Below are 27,180 nucleotides of genomic sequence, written 5' to 3'. Positions count from 1 at the left end.
CCAGGAACCTGTCTCTCCGCTCTGACCACCTTCTGTTTAGAAACGCAGTTTATCTCCATTCTGTCCCTCCTGGACCAGACACAGGCTGGCGAATCAGAGCCACTACGGCAGTCTGAGAAGAGAGGGAGGGGTGGGACGGAGAGGGAGAAGGATCAAAGCGGAGATGGTGAAAGTAAAATGTCCTCATATGAAAAGATTAATATCCACTTCCTCTCATTCTCCTGGTCTCATCCCCATTTTTACTCCAGCATCTCCCTTCTGACCCATCCTTTCCGTACCGCAACGACAAACTGGACGTGGCATTTGGGTTTTTACAAATTCCACTCTGTGATGAGCTTCTCCTTCATTAGCTGGCAGTGCTGCAGAGAAACTTTCAGACTCCCTGCTCTAATTGGACACACTGACAGACCATGAGTGGCAATTTAGGCTCTAAATATGGATTTATAATGCTCAACCGCTGTGTGCTTCCTGTGTTTAAGCGTCTGCATTCAAAGGCTGTGATGGATCATCAATTTGCAGGATGTTTGGTGTCTAACTTAATTTAATCCTTCTTTACAAACAGACTTGTATTTTTCTCCTTTGATGTGGTCTTATTCTGGTGAAATCTGTCATTTTTTTTACAATGCATAACTGATGATGAACAAAAAAAGTGGTACAGATCTTATTAGAGATACCAAAAATGTGCAGAGATGCCACTTGGGCTCTGTTTTAAGACGAAAGAGCAGAGATAAAACTGACTGAGTCTTTTATCAGACTTCCAGATTTTGTTATGTTTTGCGGGGCCCGATGGTTCTTTTTAATCAGGGTTTTTCTCTAAGTCCCCCCCCCCCCTCTGTCTCTACTATCTCTTCCCTCTCCTTCTCTCTCTGAAGCAGAGTCATCAATCTCATGGTCCAGCAGAATCCATCTCATCATGGCTGCCTTTCCACACCTCCTCCCTCTAAATCCTCTCTCTCCTACCGTCCTTCTCTACTTCAATGGGTGCTTGCTCCATTTTTGTATGTCTGTCCACCTCAACCCCCCTTCTTTGACCAACTCTCTCGTCAGTTTAATTATTTTTTTTTTTATTGTTTTTGTCTCCATGGGACTCCTTGTTTCTAGTTTCCCGACCTCCATTGTTCTGTCTTCCAGCCGTGTTGAGCTACCTTTCCTTTTCTCCATTTTTCTCCTCACAGCTTGACTCTAACTTATTGACAGCTTCTACCGCAATCAGTCTCCCTAAAGCCACTCAACCTCCACTTCTCCTCCCTCCCTTTTCCTTTACATCGCTCATTTATGCCTTTCACCACCGAGTCTATTGCTTTCATAATCCTCCAAAACAACTGCAAGCTAATTTTTCTGGAGCCCAGAATAAGCCATATCCTCATTTGGCCATCATGCATCTCACAAAAACCTGAGACCTACGTTCACCTCAGAGCAATCTGAAAAACAGCTGCATCGTTTCACGCTTAGGTGTCACTTTGAATTCCATTAGTTCTCAGTAGAAGTCATCTCCTGAATATGTTACAAAGAATAACAGGGGGATGGGATCATGGTTTTAAACCGTGGAGATACAGCTCTTGCAGTGGCAAATATTAATAATGAAAGTGTTAATTGAAGGTTAGCAGTAACGAATTAGCTATGGCCAAAACAGACCCCCAGCCTGGGGAGAGGTTCAATGCTGCCTCTCTACAGATTGGAGAACTTATGTTTAGAGCTGCACCCAACCATTATTTTCAAAGTCAATAAATCTGTTGATTATTTTCTCAATTAAGCAATTATTTGTTTGGTCTAACATGTCAGAAAATGGGGATTATGAAATGGTTGATCAGTGGGGTTTTTCAAACCCCAAGATTACTTTGTCAGATCTCTTGTTTTGTTCATAACTTAAAAGATATTCAGGGAGACACTTTCCTTGGTTCAGGATATGGACAAACAACTCTTGATTCAGCACAATGGACAGTGACACACATTTCTTGATCTGGGACAAACAATTCTCGATTTAGCACCACGGACAGTGACACATTTCTTAATCTGGGTCAACAATTCTTGATTTTCTGTCCTTGTATCAATACATGGTTGTCACTTTCCATGGTGCTGTATGGTAATGTACTTTGTAACACAAGTGTTTGTCACTCTCTGTGTCCAGAAGCATGAAATGTGTGTCACTGTCCATGGTGCTGAAATAGAATTGTGGGTCCCTGTCCTGTAACATGACATGTGTCACTGTCCATGGTGCTGAAAGAGAATTGTGTGTCTCTGCCCTGTAGCATGACATGTATGTCACTGTCCATGGTGCTGAAGTAGAATTGTGTGTCCCTATCCTGTAGCATAACATATGTGTCGCTGTCCATGGTGCTGAAATAGAATTGTGTGTCCCTCTTCTGTAACATGACATGTGTGTCACTGTCCATGGTGCTGAAAGAGAATTGTATGTCCCTGTCCTGTAGCATAACATGTGTGTCATTGTCCATGGTGCTGAAATATAACTGTATGTCACTGTCTATGGTGCTAAATCAAGAATTGTATGTCCAGAAAGACATCCGTGTCACTGTCCACAGAGCTGAAAGAGAATTTCATACATTTCTTAAAAGTCGCTTATAACACCACAACTACAGTAAGATTGTTTTACGGTAACAGATCACATATTGCTATTATGAAACCTTGTGGTTGGTGATCGACGGTGTAGATTTACTGTAAGTAGCAATATGGCTATTCAAAAATGGCGGGACAATGTCCCTTGTAGCACAAGTAAGGACTTTAATGACGGTTCTCTCTGACCAATCAGTGGTCTGCAGTGTTTTCCATCCACTCCATCTAATAGTAATGCAAAATCTAACTCAAATCTTCAATCAAAATTCACTCTTAATATTTAATTGGTGCTGTCTCACTGTCACAGAGTTTGCTACGGAGAACAGGAAGATGAGACGGCCCGACTGCATAGACCACAGGCTAGCATTTAAATACCCTACCATTAGATAACAGCCAAACACAGTGTAAATAACTAAGTGAGTGTCTTTAATACTGTGCATATATAATCAAATGTCAAAGTCTAAAGATAGCCTACAGCCGTTAAGCTCCTGCACAATCATTACCCTTAATGTCCTTGTTATCAGTCCCAACTTTACTACTGTTGGTGACAAAACCTGCATGAAGAAAAGTGTGTTTGCCTATTAGACTTCTGTCTTCAAATTGTATCTCAGGGTGGAGGGAAACTACCAGCTGATGCTGTGATTTTGGCAAGGTGTTAACAATCAGAAATGATACTGCGGTGACCCCTGTCTGTATTGCTGCATGATGGCACTGCTGGCCATGCAGGAGAACTAATCTCTAATGGAAGAAACAAGAGAGAAAGAGATTTCAAGGACCATGACTATGACTGGCCAATATGCTGATTTCAATTCCCTAAAGCTGTGCTCTTGGATCCAAACTGTAATAAACTGGGTCCAGTAGAGAGAGTGGTATCCCGGAACTGTGCCGTCCCGGTCCAATTACAGGTCCTCGCCACTCTGGATGCTGTTTCCAGAGGGAAATGGCAGAACCATAGGTGCTTAAAAACAATACATAGATACATACATACATACATATATACAGTAGTTCTGCTAAATCTTATCATATAGGTCTGGTATATTGAAGCTGTTGCCGAGTGCTATAATGTCTGGTGTTTTGGTCTGTGTTATTGATATAGGTAGTCTATAGTTCAGGTTCACCTACACTGTGCGAAACCAGGCCAAAATTATGGCTCAATTTGAGCAATTCCTGAACGTCTGAGAAGTTTTTTTGCTTTTTCTCCGCCAGTTGTCATAATTCAGCATAACAAAAGAACAACTCCCAGGGTCATTAACATTCTGATCAACATGATGAGGGGCTTTGCATTGATTACTGACGGTTAAAAAAGGGTGTGCACAGGGCGGGAGAAGAGGCTGACTCACGTACGCACACTGATGTATGATTTATAAAGGGAATATTGCTTACAGATATGCGTGCGTTGCATTGCTAATGACATGCTAATGTGAACCGATGACATGACCGCACAATAACAGGCCATAGGGGGAAAGAGAGGCCAAGTGACAGGAAATGATAGGAAACGGTGGAGGAGTGAAGCTGTGCGTCAGCATTACGTGCCCCAACATTAAGTGCCCCCCCCCCCCCCGGAAGTCAATTTAGCAACCTTATACTGAGCTCTGCTGCAGTATTTGCTCCGTTACGCCTCACACTGATTGTGCTTTAATACTAAATAAGGCTTACAGTGATCAAACACTTATCCACTTCCTGAAAGGTAACTACTGAGAGAGGCAGTGCTTGTTATTACCCTGCACCTTGCTACTTTGTAGTGCCAACTGACAAAATCTAACATGCAACAGTTTTGATCAATCCGTTAAAACGGTACTCCAGCACAACTTTCAACTGACATATCATAGAAAGAGCAGTTTAAATTGATGTGGTAGATGCATAATGTTGGGTTTTCAACAACATCTTTTTAACTCCAAATCCATGTCTAATAATCAGCTAGTCATCAACTTCCCTATAGGTGCTATAGTTAAAACAACTGAACTCAAATTATTATCTTAAATTTTTAATGCAACTTGACAGTGCCCACCTGGTAAATGCCCACATATTTTAAACTCCACAAGTTGTATTATTATTTTTTTGCCTAAAAAAGTGATACAATTTACAGCCGTAACTGGCCCGTGACAGGGTGCCGGCCGGCCCATTGATAATTTTCAGAACAAAAGTAAATGGATTCACACAAATACATTTTTGCGTGCCAGACTACAAAACAATTGAGCATGTTGACAAAATAACGTCCCGATAGAAGTCCAAGCTGAGCCCCGCATGTCCAACAAACCCAAGAAACACCCATGCACACATGTCCAAAGAAACATGAGTTATGGGCCTTTTAATGTGTTCATTTTATCTGGTATTTTTATTAAAGATTGTTTGCCAACTGGCGCCAGTCATTTTGCAAAAAGGGGCCCCCAGGCAAAGCATGTTGTGGACCCCTGCTCTAGGCCCAAACTGATGACATCACTATGACTTTTTCAGAGTTATTTCTTTATTCTTGTCTTTTGACATTATACTACGGTTCTGACAGGCTGAGTAGTACTTATCAAGCAAACAGATCTTTCATTTGGCGGCCAGCCCCTTTATTAAAAGTGATAAAAAATATTTGTTGCAGCCTTGCTGTTGACTAGTCAGGATTTCTTTTTATCAATTGCTTCAAGAGCTGGAGTTTATAGCAGCACCTTGTTATCATACGTTAATGAAATCAATTTGACTTTATGTCTGCTTGGGGGGGGGGGTCACAGGGACTTTGAAGAGACGAGAAACATCTGCTATGTTGTCTTTACAATAGAGTGACCTCTATAAGCTGGAGCAAAAGAAGCTGGAAGGCTCCAGATATGTGGGGGTTCATTCGCGTTTAATGTTGCACCAGACAATTGATTGCAGTCATTAGGGCAGTGTAGCGTGACCTTGCCTGGGGGGGGGGGGGGGGGGGGGGGGGGTTGACTGTGTGTATGTGGTGAGTCAGTGAATGAGGAAAGTAGAGAAAAATAAAACAAAGCAAGGTGGTTTTATAGACTGTTATGTCTGCCGTCTGTGTTGCCTGGTGAGCGTGGAGGTTAGACACATCTAAAGGTAAATAAATCATATTACATTATTATTATAACAGACGTGTTGCATTTAGACCGACTGTTTCCTTTTACAGATGGAATGATTGGCAGAGGAAAACAGGAAGCAGCCTCCGACGCCTGCGGTTTCCATGACAGCTGCTTTAAGCAAAGCTGTCAAAACGTTTTGTGAAGAAATCCTTTACATAATAGCATCATGATGTGGTAATAGAATTTGAAAGCAAGGCACCACCTGTAAATATCACTCAATACAAAAAAAAGAAACAAGTGGATAATGGAAACAAAAAATAATTGCTTTTTATGTCTAAGGGGGGGAAATGCTACTCAGGACTAAATTATATTTATCAAACACACTTGCCTCTTTGACTCTAGGGTGTGTGACATTGTCTTAGAGTGGCTGTGTATGCTTTTTGATTACTGAACCAACAGCAGCTTTCCTGGAGGGAGAGAACTCACACTTTCTACCTCTGAAACAAAACGGACTCCAAGGCCACGGAGAGCTGCATTTGAATGCAGTGACACTGCAGGCATGAGGATGTGTACAATAAACAGGTGTGTTTGTAGAATGTCAACTGCATTTGAGGATTTGAAAAGCTCTCTTCTCCATGGATTTAAAGTATACGAGCTAGAAATTTTAACATATCAAACACAGACACAGACTAAAGTGTTCTTGCAGATGCTGACATGCGCTGTCCACCGCCCATAACTCAACACCTTATCTCAAGCTCCTGCTGCTGAATATGTGATAGGCTCAACAGGAGGTTTATAATTGTCAGCCACAAAAAAATAATGTCTTCTGTTCCATGTTTGATCCTCTTTTCCTGCAATCTTCTTCCAAGTCTAAAACCCATTATGTCGGCTTCTAAACATTCAAAAAGGAATTAATGCACGAGGAATTTAACAGCAATGGCCAAATTGGTTAGCATTCCACCTAATGTGAGAAAAGCACAATTAAAATGTCAGGCCTGGTAGGCTTCCAGTGTGGCACTAGTTATGCTTTTGTTTCCTGGCTAATAAAGGACTTGATCGTTGTGGAGCAGCACGGCCAGCCATATAGTCAGTACCACAGGCCACAGGCTGGGCACTCTGGGCTTAGCGCAAAGCCTCTGAATGCAAAGCAGCTTAGAAGTGACAGAGGAAATGGGATATCAATAGCAGCCAACAGATTTGGCTGCTGTACAGAAGCCTGATGCTCCAGCCCCACTCCAGTGCTGACTTGAGCCCAAACTGGGCTGAGGCATGAGTCTGCTGTCAGGCAGAGCTTGCAGAAAATCTTGTTTTATTTAACAGGAACTTGGTTAAAGAAGGGATGCTTTCCTCAAAAGGACATTATAGTGATTGGTGAAAGTTAAAAACACATCAGTTTAGGACTTGAGAACTCATAAGACAATATTTAATTTGCGTTGAGCTGCTACTCCCACCTATCTGGTGCCTATCGCAGGTTAAAACAAGCTGAGAACTATGTGCAAAGGTTACCGTGCTGGTGGATGAGTAAGCAGAAAAACAGGGTTTGAAATGGAAACACAGCTGCATTTCATAATTACATAGTCAGTGTTTTCTCAAGAAAAATGAGCACAGGGACATCTGGTTTGTTTTGCATTGTCACTGACCTCAATACAGAATCCGCACTACGGCGTTAAAAAAGGGGGTTCGGAGAGCCATCAGCTTCAGCTGGCTCCTCCACACTGGCCAGACATGTGCTATGAATGCTAAGCTCCCTCATAAATTGGAAATGACAACTTGATTCATGCAGGTAATACATTTCACTGTCCGACTGGGTGACATTGCTGTTATACAATACTCAAGCTTGGTGCTGCATCGGGGTAAGTGATAACAATGCTCCCAGAAGATGGTGGAATTATGGTAATGCCTCTGAGACATACTCAGCACCCAAAATTAAACATTATGTGCTAACAGCTGGTGAAGAGAAATGCTAGACTAACAAGGTAGGGTGTTTCTGTTGAAGGGAAAAGGTGAAGTTGAGGATTGATTTGGGAGCAGGTAGTGATAACCTTCATATACCTGGCAGTGGAAGTCACAGCTTTATAGTCTTGATAAAATGTATCAGTCAGTAGAGAGTGCAGGCGCCTCGGGCAAGGCAATGTTCACTTATTTAAAACTTTTATATTATCCAGAGCACAGTTTTGCTGAGCACGCACTCAAAGCAGCGGGCCGGCCTCACATCTGTACACTCACACCAGAGAGCTGTTTGGTTGCTCGGTTCAAGCACCGTTTTCTAGTGTCAGACACTAACATCTATTATACAATGGTCTGGTGAATAGTCCATTCTGATTGGCTGCAGGGTGTCCATTAAAAGTAATGACACATTAAAACTTATGTAGGAAACTACGCATTATTGATTCTTTGTCTCTGCTTTGGCTTCACCATTTTCATTATTTTAATCTCATTTGAATGTTTTTTTTTAAAGATTAATTATGATTAGGGCTTTCATTGGATAGGATGGATTAAGACAGGAATAGAGAGAGGGGGAGGACATGCAGCAAAGGGACACGGTCAAAATTGAACCACGGACCGCTGCATTTAAATGTTTTTTTGCTTAACTTGCCTTGCGTATGTACTGCTATTTTAATTGCCACCGTGTATGAAATTTGCAATATATATAATCCAGGTTCACTGCCCTGTAAGGTTTACTACATGCATACATGTGGAATCTCCTTACATTCAAAGAAGTAAAACCTTGTAATAAATCCTACAAAACTCAAACGTCCAAAGTAATCACAAGGGTCTAACAATAAAAACAAAGGAATTTAATGCACATGCGTGGGTGTTTGATTGTAATTTAACTGAAAAGGCCTCAAACAGACATGACTGAGTGCTTGGACACATTATGCCACCAACCGCAAAACGGTTTGAGAGAATATGAACGCTTAGAAACTGACATCTCGTCGTGGGGCTGTCATTTCCACGTGCAGAAAAGCGCATCCATCAGCCCCACTGCAACAGCACTCAACCAGAAACAACATGAAATAGAATTGATAGGATTGCTTTCTTTACTCAACAGCAGAATCTAATTTTTGTAAATAAGGCAAACCTATCTATGTGATCTTCTTTATCTCGATGACGCCTTGTGATTTGAGGTGAGGGCTTTTATATTCAGTCATATCAGATAATCTGTTAAGCAAGTGTCTCCTGGAGTCTCATCACATGCAGAGGAACATTTGTGCAAGACTGAAAAACAATCCGACAAGGCAATTGATCCAGCAGCAGGCTGCAGCGGAAGTGTAGACACACAAGTAGCACCAACCTCTCAAACCTCTCCTTTGAGTCAACGGTTTTCATTTAACCACTTTTGCACCTCTTTCTCCCTTCAGTTCTTCCTGTGCTCTCTCCCTTTCAGTCGAATATTGACCTTAAGCCTGTGAAAGTGTCTACAGGCACCTTCAACACTAAAGCAGCCAGGGCGATACGTCTCCGTGCTTGTAAATTCTCTGCTATTGATCCGGCTCTGAAGGGCCTCTCAGGGGGTTTCTCAGTAATTTTATTTTCCTTTGTTTACGTCCATCAGCAAAGCAATGAATCAGACTTCCATAATACCGTGTGAGGACAATCTCCTGAGGACTTCCATCAAAAGCACCAAACCTAAACTGCACACAGAGTAAACATTAAAAAAAGGTAATAATAAGTGAGTGACAGGGAATAACAGACTGATAGAACAACAGACAGGCAGCTTGAAATTAAATCACTACCATTATTATCATTCTGAGAGATCCCCTTTTCCCCATCATGCTCCTCTGTCCATATTGCAGCAGTTTCTATGGGGACGAAAATGCCCCAATCTACCAGACACTACATGATGTGAATTGCATGCAAATTACAATATTCATATTAAGTGTTTCACTCCAAATATGAAGCAACCACCAATTGAAAAAAGAGGCACTTAGGCTCATGATGGATAGGACAAAAAATGAGATAAGTGATGTTCCATTCTGAACACAAATGGGTAATTTCAGCACTTATTTGATCAAATTAGATAACTTTTACGCACACCCTCCTCTCTACTTGGAGGATAATGAACATTAATTTAAGGAATTATTTCACAAAAATGAGCCAGAATTGTAGTGTAGTGTTGCATTTAGAATTTTTAAAATAGCAAGAAAAAGAAAACTCATCTCCCCTGAAGGGTACAAGCCACTCAGAGATTTCTATAGACAAATTATACTTAAAAGCTGAGATAGAAAACATTGCCATTAGTTTATGACACTAACATGATTTGTTTTGTCGCCATTGTATTAGCGTTTAAGCACAAGTTTCAAAAGGCATTTACCTCAAAAGCCTTAAAACATAAAACTAAAAATATGCAGTATATCCACCACACAGCAGACCTCACTGCAAGCCACCTGACCCTGTTACTGCTGGCTACTAGCCACCTTGCCACTGGCTATCTTGATGCCAGCGCCTGGGCCACATCACTGTGTTCCCCTGCTGGAAACCCAGGTAGTGACAGACTACTAGGGCTGGGTACCGAACTTTGATACTATTAGGCACTAATGATTTGCTTACGTACTAATGAAAGAAATTCCCTGTCAATTAATACCAAATTTCAATAATATAATAAATATAATCAGTGTCAAGGAGCCAATAAGCATGCAGCATGCTTGTACCTAAGATCTAAAAATGCTGCTGATTGGCTGTCTAGCATTACACACCATAGAGGCCTGCAGTGAAACACTGTTACACACAGATATGGCCCTAATGTGTGTGTGTGTGTTGCATTTTGAGAACCTTGACTACAGTGTGCATCATAATAAAAGATTTGTACAGCAATGTGCAATGTGGCAATTTCTTTCATTTTTTTTAAATGGATTTTAATCATATTTGTATGGAAAAATGTTCAGGAACAGTTAATCAAATTCACAGTTTTGGCACAGTTATATGTATCAATGATTTTTAGCGATACCCAGACAACATACATGCTGCACAAATCTCTTATGAGACCATGACGTCAGCACCCTGTTGTCAGCGTTAGCTGTGTGGCTCTGCAACATTAAAAGGCCACATGCTCAGCAGAGTCCTTGTGTTGAGTGGGGACCCAGTGAGTGGGACACCTCCCAAGTCAAGCTCTAATATAAATGCAGCTAATTAACTCATGGATGTCTGTACAGTCAACATTATTTCCACACATACACACTCACTTAACTAATTTACCTAGGAGAACAACTGGAGGGAGCTGATGGAGACGAGATTTCAACCATATGTCCAGCGCTGCTGACCGATGGCAGAATCCCAGCAGTGTGCTTCACTCTGCTGCAGCGCCGACGAGTTATCAGGAACACCATCTCAGTGCTGGCAGACAGTACAGCATGGAGCAGGCTGAACACATCCCATTATACAGCAGGGCGCCGACAACTGCACCTGTCTAGATAACATGAGCGACTCCAGGCAACGGTGATGCTGGGGGGGAAGGCGCACCATACATAGGCAGAGACAATGTAGACACACACACACTCGCAAGGTTTTATCTAGCAAGTGCTTGCGTCCATATGTCCTCAACCGTCTCTCCATGTAAAAAAACTAAAAAAAGTAGTATTTTTTTTAGGCCTATGTGCACACACAGGTGCCCCCCACATCTCCCCCCCCACCTGCTTGGTGTCTTTGCTGTGAGCTTACAGTGCTCTTGTTAGTTGCTCGGTTGAACCTAAAAGCTTAGCGGATGCCAGATGAAGGGTCCTGGGGTAATTACCTTGTCTCCTACCCTGTCTCTCACACACACACACACACACACACACACACACCCCTGCCACTGCTGATGGCAGCACAGGCTGAGGACATGCAGCTTCAGCACTCCTTCCGGTAAATAACACTCCTCCTGCTGATATGTACTGGGAACACTGCGCACACGCACACACACGCACACGCACACACACACACACACCGCAGTGTCTCCTGAGCTGAGGTCTGCATTGTCTTCTAAACTGTGTCCAGGTATTACAGCTATTACTAACTATTAGAAGTGCAAAAACTGCTAAGAATGAATCTTATTATCTGTATATTCGGATATCCACATTCTGTACATGAGTGTGTCTGGTGTATGGAAATGGATTTAGGTAAGGAAAACCGAAATTATCCAAAATATACAGTACATGTTATCTGTCCCTGAATTGATGATTTAAAAATACAATCCTGAGATTGATGGATAAAGACAATTACTGTTATTTGCAACTGTAGTCCACTCGTGGTCACAGACTGGGGCTACTACAAAAACCGGCTTGCCGAGAGTTTCATTTTAGCCATTACGGAATAAGTGGTTATTAGCAGCAGAGGATTTGATCTGCAGCTGTTTGTCATTTTAACCAGAGGATGTGGCATTCAGCGCCAGCTAAAAATGAAAAACCTGCTTCTTAAATGTGTTCTGCCTTGCTCCTTGCTCATAATGTAAAGAGACTTAATGGTCTGATTAAGAGATTCGTTAGGGTCCCAACTAACAAACTTGCCAACAGCAAACTGTTTTCAAAATGGAACTCAAACATTTAAGATCATTTACAGTTTGCTCATTTGCATCCTTCCAGAGACTGTTCCATTGGCCTGTGAATGTACTTAGATTTAGTGGGATGTGATGGTTATGTCTTCTACTCCTCACATCACTGACATCCTATTGTAGTCTTTAAATACTTTTGATAGGCTTGTTAAATGTAAAAGCATTTGGCAGGCATTAGTTGGATAATTAGATTTTTCTTTTCTTGCTTTGAAATAAAAAGCTTCTTTTTTTGCTGCTCTAATCCAATTCATGAACCTAAAACTTTTACAAATCCATGATGACATACAATTCAGAAATCCTTGGCAACCAATTTCAATAACAACACAGTACATCTGATAGGTGTAACACAAGATAACAAGAATTGACATCCAAATTGTAAATCTGCATAAATGTGAGCTAAGATTCTTATCTCGTACATGGTGAGATGTATATTCTTAAAATAAAAATTCCAGACAAATGGCGGCCAGTGGATGTCAAGAGAGATAACTATTAATGGACTCCTCTCTCCCTGCACACACAGTGACACACATGCACAAGCTTCTCTATCCTGCAGAAATCACAGCAGGCACTTTGGTTCTGATGTGTGCGTGTGGATGGCGTGATAACCCACGGTCCGGCTGCCCACAGCTGCTTCGGGCGCTCTGAGGTGAGGCGGCTATCTCCGGCCAGCATGAGGTGCAGTCAGAGGCCACGCTGCTCAGTATGCTCTGGGTAAATAAATGATTCCACCTGTCGGACCCGCTAAGCTTCAGCTTCACAGAGGTGAAACGCAGGAGAATTCATGTCTGTGAGTCAATTTCTTTGTTTATGTTTCATACGTGCCTGTGTGTGTGTGTGTGAGAGAGAGAGAGAGAGAGAGGGAAGATCGAGCAACAGAGGACAGAGTGGATGCTTTCAGAGTTTGGCTTCGATCTAAACCATGAAAAAATATATAGTGTTCATTCCTCTGTAAGCCTGTCAGACACAGTTTAGCACACACATTACACCCCCTCCCCCCAAACACACAGAGAGAGAGAGAGAGAGAGAGAGAGAGAGAGAGAGAGAGAGAGAGAGAGAGAGCAATTCTCGGAACTTTCAACCCCTTGCACACATCACTATTAGCTAGAGGTGTATTCAGAGAAGTTATATTAACCTTAAACTGTATTTTTGTTTGTGTCGGAGCAGCCCTGGAGAAACACTATGAAATCAGAGGGATTGTGTATAGTATCTGTGTGTGTGTGTGTGTGTGTGTGTGTGTGTGAATAAATGTGTGTTTAAGAGCCGGGAGGAGGAGGAAAAAAAACAAAAGCGTGGGCAACACACAGGTAAGGCGTATATGTGTGTATGTATGTTTTACAATATTTATGAGTGATTGTAACACTGTGCGAGCACTACCATGGTGACTGCATCATGTGAAGTTCTAAACACAGCTGCATCTTAAAAGAAAGAAATTGCATTCATCTCCTTCAGATTCTCTACGGCTAATGAATATTTAAATTCTTCCACAGAGGACTGGACAAGGGTAACTGGTGTGGATACGGGCTGACTGCACCTCCAGCTCGGTGTCTGATCTCTGAAAGCCACTTTAATGCGAGCTTTCCAAACATTTTCACAACCAGGCCAGTCTTTGACAGAGGAGGCATTGTTACAAAGATAAAGAGAGAGAGAGAGGAAAGGAATACAGATACACAAATCTGAAGGAAGGATGTGGGGCTGAGCAATGGGGTAAACCTAAACATCATAAGTAAAAATTGTTACTGTTCCATAGCACAGAACTGTCATAATATGTCTGCACAGTTTAATAAGGTTGTTGATCAATACTAGGGACTCAACAATTATTTTGCCAAGTGCTATGTTTCCGACAGTGTAAATAAAACACCCATTAGATGACTAAATACCTCTTTAAAAGTACTCTTCTAATAAGGATCACAGAGACATTCAGTGAAGAGGTCTTTGGGGGAGTCCTCACAGGCATGTTAAGGGGCTGCATGCAAACTGAGGTGGGGTCAGCAGTATCCTCCCCCAAAAATCTAAAAATTGTATATTTATGGCACAGAAAAATAAAAATGCAACTGCTCCCTACTATTGAAAAGTTGCTAAATAAAAATGTATTTTAGGGCTAAAAGGCTTTTGGGAACTGGTCAACATTTTTAACCAAATGCTAAAACAGATTGTTAAATTGTGCCCTACTCATTTAAAGAATCTCGCACTGACATTTGGATAACCTGCATTGTTTTAAAATATGATGAATAGGATGTAGGCGGTGCAGGTCTAATATTTTTTAAAGTCTTTAAACATCTTATTTTAACCACGTTTTAGTTTGTCCGCATTTTAAATTAAATAATTCTATTCAAATTCATGACGACACAAGATGAAGTGTAGAATCAAAGCTCCATGTGTCTTGGTAACAGTTTGGTGGAAGAACAAATGAAGTGTGTGGGTTCAGAACACTGAAGAAAAACGTGTGTAATGCATTAATGGTCTGATCATATGAACTTTCCAAACCGTTAGTGTGTTTATTCTAAAACAATAGAATTTATGTTTTACAATAAATCCCACAAGGGATCATTGAAATAATATATGGGATGAGAAAAAGTTATAGGACCCTGCCATGCTCTCCCAGAATATTGACACTATGCTATCTTCAGCAAAGAGAACAGTGCCTAACAAAGCCACTTGTGTGTGTGTGTGTCTGTGTGTGTTTATTTACACAGGAGTGTGTCAGTGATGACAGAAGTGATGCAGTAGCAGTCTCCCGGTGTTGTGTTTAGTTTAAAAACGGAAAAGGAAATGTTAAGTTATAGTTAATAGCTGATACTTGAAAAGGTACACAACTTTATTTGTTTAATACTGAAGACTGTCAAAGGAAATGCTTTTATTTTGAAGTAACCTACACGGAAGTTGTGTGTATTCTTGCTAGTTTTGCAGATCAACGTGAGAAGCTAGATGTATTCAGTGTCCGCCAGGCCTAAACTGTTCTTTTCTTTTGTAAACTGCAGCATAGAGAACAATAAATGTTCTTAGTAAAAGACAAGCGTTTTCGGTCGTCATTCGAAGCCATTCCATTACACCCGGTGTATGATGGTCAGACGGCAGATCCATCTGTGTGATTAGCCACTGGACTGGGACGGATTGATCTGGGCTACCCGCTGAGAGGACGCTTCCCCCCCCATCACAGATGACTCTCAAAAGTAAAAAACTGATGCATGCATTCAAGCCTATGCCTCCTCAGTGGGTTTGGGTTTTTTCTTCCATTTCTCCCCCTTGACACCTTTCTCTCATCTTCCAGCCTGTTCTTCACCATCTACAAAATGGCCTCCATCACAGACCGGTTCATTCAGCTCCTTGTATCAAGAAGCTCAGCTCAGGGGGCTCGACTGGAGGGGCACAGTGACAGATGAAACCAAAGCTACTTCTCAGAGCATCTCTGATTACACTGTCTCTCTTTTAGTCGGCTATTCCACGGAGCTAATGTCTCATCATTTCGTGATCAATAGGGGAGTTCGGGCTGCCCTGATGGAAAGCTGAGATCTCAGAATGAGACAATTCACAACTCATTTCTCAGTTTCTTTATCTGCTGTGACTTAGACCCACTCCTCTTCGCAGGATCAGAGAGCCTGTTACGAGAAACACCAGCAGCTCTTTGACCTGAAGAGTGTCCCTGCAGCGGCGGCCATCATGACTTTGACTCAGCCAACCAGGAGTCACAAAATACGTTCAAATACATTTTCTAGATTGGCTCTTATGAGCCAAGAAGGTATTATAAGCTTCTATGTGCATCATCAGAAATGTGACACCTTAGCCTTATACCTCAACTTGTTAAAGTTATTATACCAGTGTAACATTTTCAGGATTTATATTTATTTGAAAATTACCAGATGCTAATGTCACTATTAATGTTCCAACTAAGACAGATGGAAGCACAATAACAGTTGTGATCATTGACCATGTCACCCTGATCACTGGGAGCCCTGCAACATCTGAAAAATCAAAGTGCACGTCCGCTGTATATGGACATATTGTTAGAGGCTCATAATATAACTATGAGGTCAGTTGTTGTTAGTGCCCAAAGGAACTGAAAAGTCAACAAGAACCATTTGTCCCTTGTTTTCCTCTGGGTGGGACCAGTGGCAATTTTGGTAAAAACATTCAGTCTAACAAAGAAAACCCGTTTCTAGCCCAAGGCCATTTCTATCAAAGTGAGATGCATTTCCCAGCATCCTTGGGTCCTATATCTGTGTCGCCATCAGGTCGGTGTACTTCTCTATCTTGTTCTGATAAACCAAGGGGAGATGAAATATTCACAAAGAAAGAGGACAATGACTTATTTTCCTGTCCTCTCTGCGCTGACACCTATCACATCCATTTGAATGAAACACTTTTCTGCACATTAAAATAAGTGAGTAGAACAGAACAGTTACCGTGACAACAAACTCTGCACCCACTTGACACTGTGAAAAAGACTAGTTTGGTTTGGAGTTGGAAGAAAGTTTCAATTAAGTTGGAATTGGACGTGTTTTCATCTTGTCACTCATTCTTAAGTATACAGCTCTGTCTGCTCAGGTCCGGAGGCAGGAGGCGGGGTAGGCTCCTGTGCATCGGCAGAGATCCTAAAAACTCTAATAATAGGTGCTCACCGACCCCCCTCTCTTGCTGCAAATTCATTTTTCCATCTCTGCCCTTGAAAGGATGATGTCTGAGAGCTGTCAGGATGAGAACTTCTTGGTTGCGTAACAGCAGCCACTCTGAGGCAGGATGAATATTGAACTTGGCTGGTCGGGCCTCAATGAGCCACTTACTCTGATTGAGTTTTCTGCTCAGTTTGTGCCGAATAAATAGTGGGCTAGGATTTGATTCCAACCGATAACAAAAAAACTGAGTTAGAAACTGTGCTGGAAGTGACAAAATGTACAACTTTCCAAAAATATGAAACCAGATCAATATAGTAAAAGCCAAAAGTCAAAAGGTCCGATAGCTTATGTGTGCTTAACACATACGTTACTGACAAACATTTTCCAATCCATGCAAGTAGAGCTGTGCTTTATAAATTCATATTTTCTACCTTCCAAGGGCTGCAAAATTTGGAGAAAAAGTCATATTGAGATTTCCAATTAAGAGATTGTGTCATAATGGCATCATGAGTCTACTTACTTGATTATCAAGGACCATGCACAAAATACTACAATTAAGACTTTTGACATTTTTGCAGTTATATTATCATTGTAACATCGTGGTTGCAATTAAATTAATCGCGCAGCCCTAGTTTCAACTATTAAAAATCCATTCAAAACTTGCTCAGCACACATTATAAAACAATAGTCTGCACCGGTTTCCCTCAAAGTAAGAGGTTCAAGATTACGCAGTGTTGGCATTGGATAAGACAGGGCTACTGCACACACATTATTTAGACAACTTAGTCTATATACTTATAATTAAATCATCTGTTTCAGTCATTAACAATGTCATGAAATAAAGACAGCTAATATTCTGCTGCTATCCAATTGTGTCTTTTATCCGAGCACTAGACTCCAACCACAAAGACAACAATGACTAACACTTTATACTGTATTGCTTGCTATTTAATAACCAGGCTTGCATTCCAGCTTCCATTAAATCACTAATTAAAACATCCACAGTCAATGTTAAGAGTTTACAGATCATCTTTCTATCACTTTAATTAGGCTAATTTCTACAGTGCATATTGTGATGCTATTTATTTAGGGAAAAAATGAATAGATGAACCCGCGGTAATAATCATAAAGGTTGTTAAGAGGGAATCTGTGCTCTCTACTCAAGCTTAGTGGAGCTTGAGCAACAGGAGAGCAGAATGTGACTGCCATTTTACTTCATTTTCTAAATGACAGCTTCCGTGGGTGTGAAAATGAAACTACTGCTTACATTCCTAATTAGATGTTACAGTCAGGTAAAATAATTGGGCTAGTTCTGATAATGTTAAAGGAGTCGTCAAACATTTGGTTGTAGATATGAATGGCTCATTCTCAGGAACGAAAACACAACCATTCTAATTTCAGTTGATTATACACTAAAGAAAACATACTTATCAATATTATATTCCATTTCTGCCAATAGCTCACCATACATTCTACACACTGTTTCTCTAAGTGAACATAAAACACAAATCATCAAAGTTAAATCTTTACCAGCTGAAGGTGGCTGTAAGCACTTTAACGTATCTCTCTCATGATTCACACACAGGCGTTGGACTGTATGTGTGTTGACTGTCAGCTTTTACAGCTGGGATTTGAGCACCTGCTATCTATTTAAAGTTGACGTTGCTACAATGCACATTTGTATCAAGTCTCGCTTGCTATTTTAGTGTCTGCGAAGACGAAGACTTTATGGGCCGTACATCAGCCGTATCAGGTGATACATCTGAGAGAGCAACTTCCATCTTCCCACTGCCAGGCGGAAAGGTTACGCTCGTGTTTATGTAACACTTCCACTGAGAGAAAAGGAGATGCAGAAAGAAAGATGTTAACTGTTTCAACCAAATACGGTTGTTCATTAAGGATTCAGATCCAAAACAAATCATCAAGCTTTAGAGAATTATGTGTATTACATACCATATCTCTACTAAATTGGAAAACCTCTGCGTGCGCACACACACACACACACACACACACACATCTGTCTTTGAGATAGCTCATGAACTGTTCATCCAAACTACTTCATACTTGGTTTCCTGGGTAACCAATGAACTTAGGGTTTGGAATTTTGAGTAGTTTGGACAGCACTGGATGTTGGTTATTAATAAGTGATTGGCTCTGATAACGGGCCAGATCAATGAGTCCATAAGGCATATGTCTGATTAGTCCACATTTAAATTTTTATATTTTGTGATTCTGAATCTGCAATATTCTGCATCAGGTAAATGTGGTAGTACAAGGTTTTCCTCTAAAGTAGAAGTATACTGTAAGTCAGTGGTAGGCTAGTTGCATATTAAGTGCTTTGGGTTTCTTCGGTACGTATTCTTGGGGATCTGTAGAATGCTACAAGAAGCAATACCACGAGCCAAGCAATCGGCCCAATCCAAGCAGAGACGTTATGAATGGGCATTGTACTAGTACAGATAAATCCTGGGAACGTGATGAGAAAGTGAGCAGCAGACACTCAATATCTCCCAGCACATGTAATCCAATAACTTCTCATATAGACAGGATCATCTCCTTTAAGGATGGGTGTAAATCTACCAGTGTGTGATCGCTCTATTAATCTGATAAAAAAAACAAAAAAACACTTGATAATAATTAAGATTTATTGTTTTAGATCTGCACAACAGATACACTTCAGCGTGTTCAAGGATTTATTTGTACACTGCGTGTGTGCCAGGAATGTATTAACACTCAAGCCACAAAACGGTCTTTTCATTTGTACATTTGGTACATCAAAAAAATACTGTACTGTTGGTGTACAGGGATAATGTGAGCCATTCCATGGTGTGATGATATGTAGTTTTTCATTGTTTCCAGCATCAAAGAGCTTATTTAGCTTAATTAGAGTGTTTAATCATAACTGATGGTTTCAACCGGTGTGAAGGAACACACTGATGGGGCTGTTGGAGCATTACTGCCACCTGTAGGTCAGTGGAATCACCGGAAACCCCTGGCAGGTGTATGCATCACGCAAACTGCATGCTCATTAACATGCCTAGGGACATGAAAGAATTGCTCTATAATCGCTGTTAGTGGGGTGGAAAAACAAAAATCATTATGTACTCCTTTACAAATGAAATAAATGTTGGACTGACTGACTGGTCATGTGCAGTCTTTAACTACTGCTACAACTCCTAAAGAGCCGAGCCAAGTTCCAGTGTGTATAGCAGCCACGGGACGAGGGATACCTTAAGCACAGGCTCACCAACTTAAGGGGGACTGGCTTTATGGTGGGCCAGATATTCTCATTTAGTGGCATGCTGGTTCTCCATGTTTTCCTTTAGTTCTTTCTCCCTCGCCCCAACTGACAACTAAACTCTCACCAATATGCAAATGAGCACATGACATCATTTACACATAAGTGATTTAAAAACCAAGAGGAAACCCTGCTATGCTAGATCTTTTATATCACAAAAAATATATATAAAAATGCAGCAGCACGCAGATTCGATGAATGATGGTTTATGACATCCAGTGTTAACCCCCTATAGTTAAGCCTGAAGACTCCTCTTCGCCGCAGGTTTATTTAACAATGAAATGTGCGCCCTACGACAGACCTTGAAGCGTAGGTTGGGCTTCTGAAAGAAATTACAATGCATTAGCATTTTAAAATGTTTTCTTCTTCTTCTTCTTGTTATATTAAGGATCATCACGGTAATTGCATTATAGGTTTGATTATATTGCATATAATTACATTTTGGACAGCTGTTACATGCACTGAAAAAGCAAATGTACCTTTGCCGCCTAGCTTTTTAACTTTGCGCCAACAACGGTTGGTTTAAAAACACTTGACATGACATTATATTTTACTTCTGACCCTCATCATCACTAATTACCTCTTGTATGTACATACACTGATTTCACATTAGCATATGTTATGTGCTGGAGGTAGGCGTTTTGGACTAATGGCATAATAAACACAAACCAGTAACCAGGGGCAACAATACTTTTGAGTTAAGGAAAATTAACCCTTTATGGATTACATTTGAACCCACAACTGCTTCATACGTTTTTCTGTAATTGACTGCACGTTTGAGAAGGGTAAAGATTTGATAAAGATTTGAGATTTATTCCCCGCCAGCATGTACTGTAGAGACATTAATGTGTCTGTATTAACACATGTTGGCCCAGTACAGTTGCACAGTAGCTATTCAACAAATTCAGGAGCTCAAGTTTCACTTGAAATGAAAAGCGGCTTAAGCCTGCCTGCAGTGTTTCAGATGGTGCGCGCAGGATGAGACGTCGAGTGTGATTAACACTTTTGATATCCAGCACCAGTTCGGAGTTCGGTTGGCTGGCTTTCAGATTTAAGAGAAGTTGAAACTTTAATGATCCCAATTCCCTGTTGGGTCAATGAAGCTGCAAGCAGTGACAAGAATAAAAGAGCAAAAGCAGAGATGTTATAAAATATGCCAACAGTAAGTTGGGATGGCAGTTGATAAGATTTTATTGATAACTATGCCCTTATCGATTCTGCTCATAGGTTGGATTCTTTATTACTTTCCTTTTTGATTCTTGGTCAAGTTTCTGTGGGAAAAACAGTGTGTCTACGCAGGTTTTCAGCACCAATATAACTGTTATAATATTTGGTCTGAACATGTTGATTAAAAAAAAAAAAGAACATTTGTATAGTCATCAATCAATTAGTTAGGATCTCCTCGATTAGGATCAATCAATTAGTTGGTAAGTGCTACATTAATCAGCAACTATAGTGATAACTGATTAATCAGGAAGAGTCATTTAAAAAAGAGAAAGTAAAAATTCGGATTCCAGCTTAAATGTGAATATGTTCAAGTTCATTTGCTCCTCTGACAGTAAACTGAATATGTGTGAGAGTTGAACACGGCATATCAGGACGTTATCTTCGGCTTTGGGTAACACTGACATTTTTTACAATTTTCTGACATTTTATAGACCCAATAACTACTTGATTTATTGCCAATGAACATAATTGGTAGTTGCAGCCCTAGTTTTCCTACTTAGAGAATAAGATCTGCTAGAATAAAATCTGCACAGCCTGCCTGTGGGGCACTTATGGTATTATAAAATGCCGGCATTAATAACAAATATTGAAAAGCTCGACGGCATGCGATTGTGATGGAAGGGACAATTTGGAACCAGTTCTTAACTGGAACCAGTTCTTGATTCCCATCCCTAACAATAGGTCAAACACTGGTACACCCTGTATGAGTGACGTTTGAAAGGACTTACCAAACTGGGGTTTTGGTGGTTCGTTATTCTGAACCTGCTCTTTCTGGAAGAGTGAGGAGGCAAGTCTATTATCCGTCTTGGTCATCGGACACACTACAATAACTAGAATAAATCAGTGATGAGTTTTATGTTCCCACAGGGGTAAAACTGGGCATTGTGTTTAACTGGAGCAAATAACAAATGTGTCAAAAGACTTGGTAAGAACCTCAGCAGAACTAAAATATCTTTATAATAAACGTTTCTAATGGTTGGCCGTCAGTGATAATAGTGTGGAAACCTTGAAATAAGTTGAATAGTGTTTTGGATCTCTGAACTGTACATTTTATTGACTGTCAGATATTGTATTTTCCTCAAGCAAAGGACAGGCAGAGGGACCAAGGTAAGACCTGATGGTGAAAAAACTGAACTGGATGCAGCTTGACTTATAAAAGAAAGGCCGTCTTCTTATAAAAATGTTCAGGTCTGTATTTATCAAGCTCTTCAGAGCAAGACATCAGATTTTGAACGCCAGAGTAAAAACATTTTTCTTTTTCTTAACTTCAGATATGACCTGTAAGGACCTGCAGGTGATTTGCTTGAGATGTGAATAGTGTACATGTGGGAGCTTCTCAGATGATTAGCATGATGGCATAAATAGTTATGTTTTACGCATGTGTTTCGTAAGTACTGGGTATAAAACTGGACAAACAAGACTTGGGTTATTTTGCATGTGATGTGGGAGAGTTTGAAGCAGATGTTTTGACATATCCCAATTACTCTAATTTATTAAGATATTTCTTCATTTTGTAAATCTTTGCTCACCGAAGGGAAAAGGGATTGAAAATAAACTTCTCCATCCACCAGCCAAATGGTTAATGAATGTTCAAATTTTAACAGCCACTCAATAGATTACCACTGGGTTTTTTGGGGCTGGTGAGAGAAGCAAATCGACCAGTCGCATGCATATTTTTTACCAGTATTTGGCTGGTAGACAGTGCCAATTTCAAACCACAAAGTTGCAGTTATATATTTAAGGAAATACTGAGTAATTTATATCAAAATGGTCATTTTGAGTGTGAAGTATTCCTTTAAACTTGAACGAACTGAAGCTGTTATACTGTACGGTACTGTCTGCACTACTGCATTTACTCTTTAACAGTGACAAGAACAATCAGGTAGAAAACAGCAAATAAAATAGTCCCTCTTTAACTCCCTCTTTGGTTCAAGAGAGATTGTTGCACTTGATTTGAATTGTCCACCTATGTTGGATTCTGAAAAAAAAAGTATACATACAGTACACCTTATCACATTTCTCTTGTTGATAACAAGGCCAGTGTGCAGACGTGGATATATGCTTTACACTTCACTATATCACAAACTCCAGTCGTAAAAATCTTAACACTGTGACAAAGTGCAGGATGTGTGTGTTCTTATTATCACGATCATCATCTGGTTGTCCATCATCTGGATGTTATATCCGGTGGACACAGTGTGCATTAGAGATAACAAGTCCACAGATATGCAGTGATTCATTCATTCACAGACTCATTCATTAATGAAAAATATAATTTAGCATTATTCCCTTCAAAACACACATTTCTGCCTCTTTGGATTCAAGCACTTTTCTATGATGTACTGTGATGTCTGCTACTTTTTAAGAGAAGCTGTATAAGTAATGTGCTAGTCTGATTTACATGAAACCATTTTAATCTGAATTAATGAGCAACAAAGTATCTTACACACATCTACAAGCACACAAACCACAATCCAAGCATGAATGCACACACATATGGAAAGAGACCACAGTAGCTGTTGATGTTAAATACTTCTGCTGCCAAAAATGAGTGACAATTGTAATTCAAAACACATTATCCTGTGGCCACAGTGGTAATTATGGTTTCTAATGTGGGACCAATTAGCAAGACCCATCAAGCTGTACTGCTCTGAATGTGCAATTAGATTTAATTACATGATAGAAGTTGTGCCGATAACAAGCGAACATGAGATGACAAAACATGCTTATCTCTCAAACGCTGTCCTGTCTTTGAACGTTCCCTATTGATATGATGGGTAGGTATTCCAACCCATGAAGGAGAAGCCACACTGTAGGGCTAATACTTCACATTTAGCCACATTTGGCATCTTTTCAGATGCTAAATGCATGCGGAGTTTAGACCAACATAGGAGTGTAATTTGGGCCTGATTGATGCAGTGTTTGCAGGCTGGCCTTGAACTGTTCCTTTCTCCATTTACTACATCTACCCACTCTCAAGCTAAGGGGTGGGACAAAATATTGATACAGCAATATGTTATTGTCCTTCGTGTGATACGAGAATGGATACGCTAGCGCCAAATATCGATCTTTTAATTAATAAAATAAGGCCCTCTAAATAGATTTCCCTGCTTCAAGCATCACTACTTTGATTTTGCACATAAGCACGGACATTGTTTTTATTTACTATTGTTGCAAAGTTGCTCTATAGTTCTGTAATTTTAATTTACAGACTGAGAAACATGTGCGCTGCACAATTGTGCCGTTTCTTACCAGTTTGTATCTGCAGTAAATATAAGAGAGAAAACCTGTACTTAACCTTTTATTGGAGCATTTTGTATTCATAGACAATTGTAATGTATTATTATAGGATTGTCTAGCAATATATTGATTATCGCAGAATTGCTGTATGGTGATATTACCATTATCGTGAGCCATGTAGTGTGTGCCGTATTGTGCGATATCCTTTGATTCCCACCCGTACTTAAGCTACTTCTTCTGGTTTGGATTTCATTAAATGGAAAGGCCTCAGTACACATAACAGCAGATAAACAGTCACATACTGCTAATGTATCCAAGCTTATATAGACAAATATTGTCCAAATGTAACATACTAACAGTAGGATATGTGGGGCCCATTAAAACACACCTATACCTATGTCTATGTTCCTTCTCTCTGGTGATAGTAGTTTGAAAACAGAGTCCAAATCCTCAATATTTTCACAAAAGTCAGATAGATACTCTGCTGGAAATCATAGCTGATCCATGTGAGACACAGCCTGAGGTCAGAGCTGGCTTTTGGTTTGACTGGCCAGTTACTGAGAGCTGTCAACTCTGCTTCATTGTTCCTACAGCAGCAGTGATGTAATGGGAAATAAAAGAGGTGAACATCACTCTTAGTCTTTTCCCCCGGAGTAGTGTGGTTCCTTTCTCCAACGGTCTCCTCCTCTCCTAACCTGTTATGTTATCCTTTAGAGGCTATTACTGAACTACATTGTTTGCACAACATTTTAAAACTATTAACTGTTCACTAAGCTGGTCCCCAACACTTAAAACCATAAGAGGCTAGTCAGGCTTGCCAAGCTGTTTAATACGATGCTTTGTTAAGAGAGCTAAAGGCATTTTTAAAGGATGGTGGGACTTTTTGGGTAAGAAATTGATTGTCTGTTTGTCTGCTTTACCATAAGCCTGCAAATGTAAGCATGTCAGGCTAACTACAGTTGCTTACAATAGCCTTGGCTGATCATGGCTAGAACAGAAACAATGTGTAAATAATTTATTTTATAGTCACTAGAAATCATAATCAACTATTTCTACTTACAGGTCCGATGGCATAAGAATTTCCCTTTTTGAGGATTTTTTGACATTAACATGCGTTCCCCCAGCCTGCCTATGGTCCCCCAGTGGGTCCCCCGAGCCCTGGGTATCCTGCTCTGCCTTTGAGAAAATAAAAGCTCAGATGAGCCAATCTGGAATCTTGCTCCTTACGGGTTCAAAAAGAGCAAGGTTACCTCTCCTTTCTCTGCTTTGACGGCCCAGAGAAATTGGCCCACCCACGAGAAAGAGAGGGACATCATGGCTTTCAAACGAGCAAAGTGGCAGTTGGCCAAAGCCACACCCCCACATCAACTACACACCAAAAGCTTAAAAAAATAATTGGGGAAAACTACAATCTGAAATGAGATCATACAGAACAGTATGGCCCAGCTGTGCATTCTTTAACATTGATGCAGTAAAGGAAATGGAAATGTGAAAGAGAACAAAGATAAACTGCAGGTCACAAACAGTATCAGCAGTGCTGCTGAGTTCAGCTTGCTGCCTCGCTTTATCAATATACTGTACATAGAGTTTGATCTATGCTCCTATTGGAAGTTTGACTTTTCCCTTAATGGGATTTGTTCTGCTGATTATTAGTCTGCCGCATTCAACGATAAACCAAGAGCCATGCAAAGGCGAGCAAATCAGGCCTGCGTCTGAACTGAGATGCCGTAATGAGCACAACTTCGCCGGCCCCGCGGCAGGAAAGCCTAATGTCAGTAACCTGCTGTGAAGTAATGGCTGTGCACGTCACTCTCTAATGCCATTTACTCAAACATACACACGAACACAGATATGGAAAGATGTATACCAGTGTGTGGACAAACAACAAGGTTGTTTAAAAAGTGTTTCATTATCCTCTTTTACCCCCAAATACACTAATGGCCAATTATTCCAGATATTTTATCAGCGGTAAAGTTAGCGAGAGTTTTAGCTGAAAATACCCTGCAGACTTTGTCATGTGAACTATGTTGCTTAATAAAGGCTGTCTGTGTGTGTGGAAGATGAGTGGCATCCATAAAAAGACAGGGTTTTCTGCAGCATTGACATTTGTAGGATAAAACATAATAAAATAAATATTTTTTCCTATTTAAAAAAAGAGCTGGCTTTCACCCTGTTGCATTGTTTTCCAAAGAAATGTATTATGGCATCAAAGCTCTTCACTTAATCCAATCCTAGTGAAATAGTTTTAGGTTAAGTGCAGGCAAACATGTGCACATACTGTAGATATCAGATGATAACTGGTCAGTGTTGCCAGATTTGACTGACACCAAATGACTATCAGAGCCTTAAAGCAGCCCCACCATCATTAAAATAACTGATTTTGTCGGTCACTTTAATGATGAAATGTCACTCTTTAGTTATCATATGTTATTAGGCATTGCAAGTCAAGCTGATAGAACTCAGTGCCAATCTCCATCATAAGTGTAGGAGAGGGATGCACTGGAACGTAGCATCACTTTTCATTGAGGTAACAACCCAAATGGTACAAAATGTAGCCCAAGTTGCCCAAAAACATGTTGCCCCTGCACAATTGAATAAAAAGAAGCTCAATTGGGTGGGAAACCACATAATCTAGCTACACTGAACCTTTGTTTTCTTTTCCAGGTAAGTTGGAGTAACTTGAAGACACACAACGGA

The 27,180-nt window shown here is 40.5% G+C and overlaps 1 protein-coding gene across 1 annotated transcript in view; it reads right to left on the bottom strand.

Annotated features, from left to right (window-relative positions):
- The window catches only part of LOC117939297 (beta-1,3-galactosyltransferase 1-like), an 87,163-nt gene that overhangs the window by 2,493 nt on the left and 57,490 nt on the right, over positions 1-27,180 (bottom strand). The window lies entirely within an intron of this gene.

This window comes from Etheostoma cragini, chromosome 24, assembly GCF_013103735.1.
Source record: "Etheostoma cragini isolate CJK2018 chromosome 24, CSU_Ecrag_1.0, whole genome shotgun sequence".
NCBI lineage: Eukaryota > Metazoa > Chordata > Actinopteri > Perciformes > Percidae > Etheostoma > Etheostoma cragini.
Note: the sequence above shows the minus strand (reverse complement) of the source record. Positions and strands in the feature narration are given on the sequence as shown.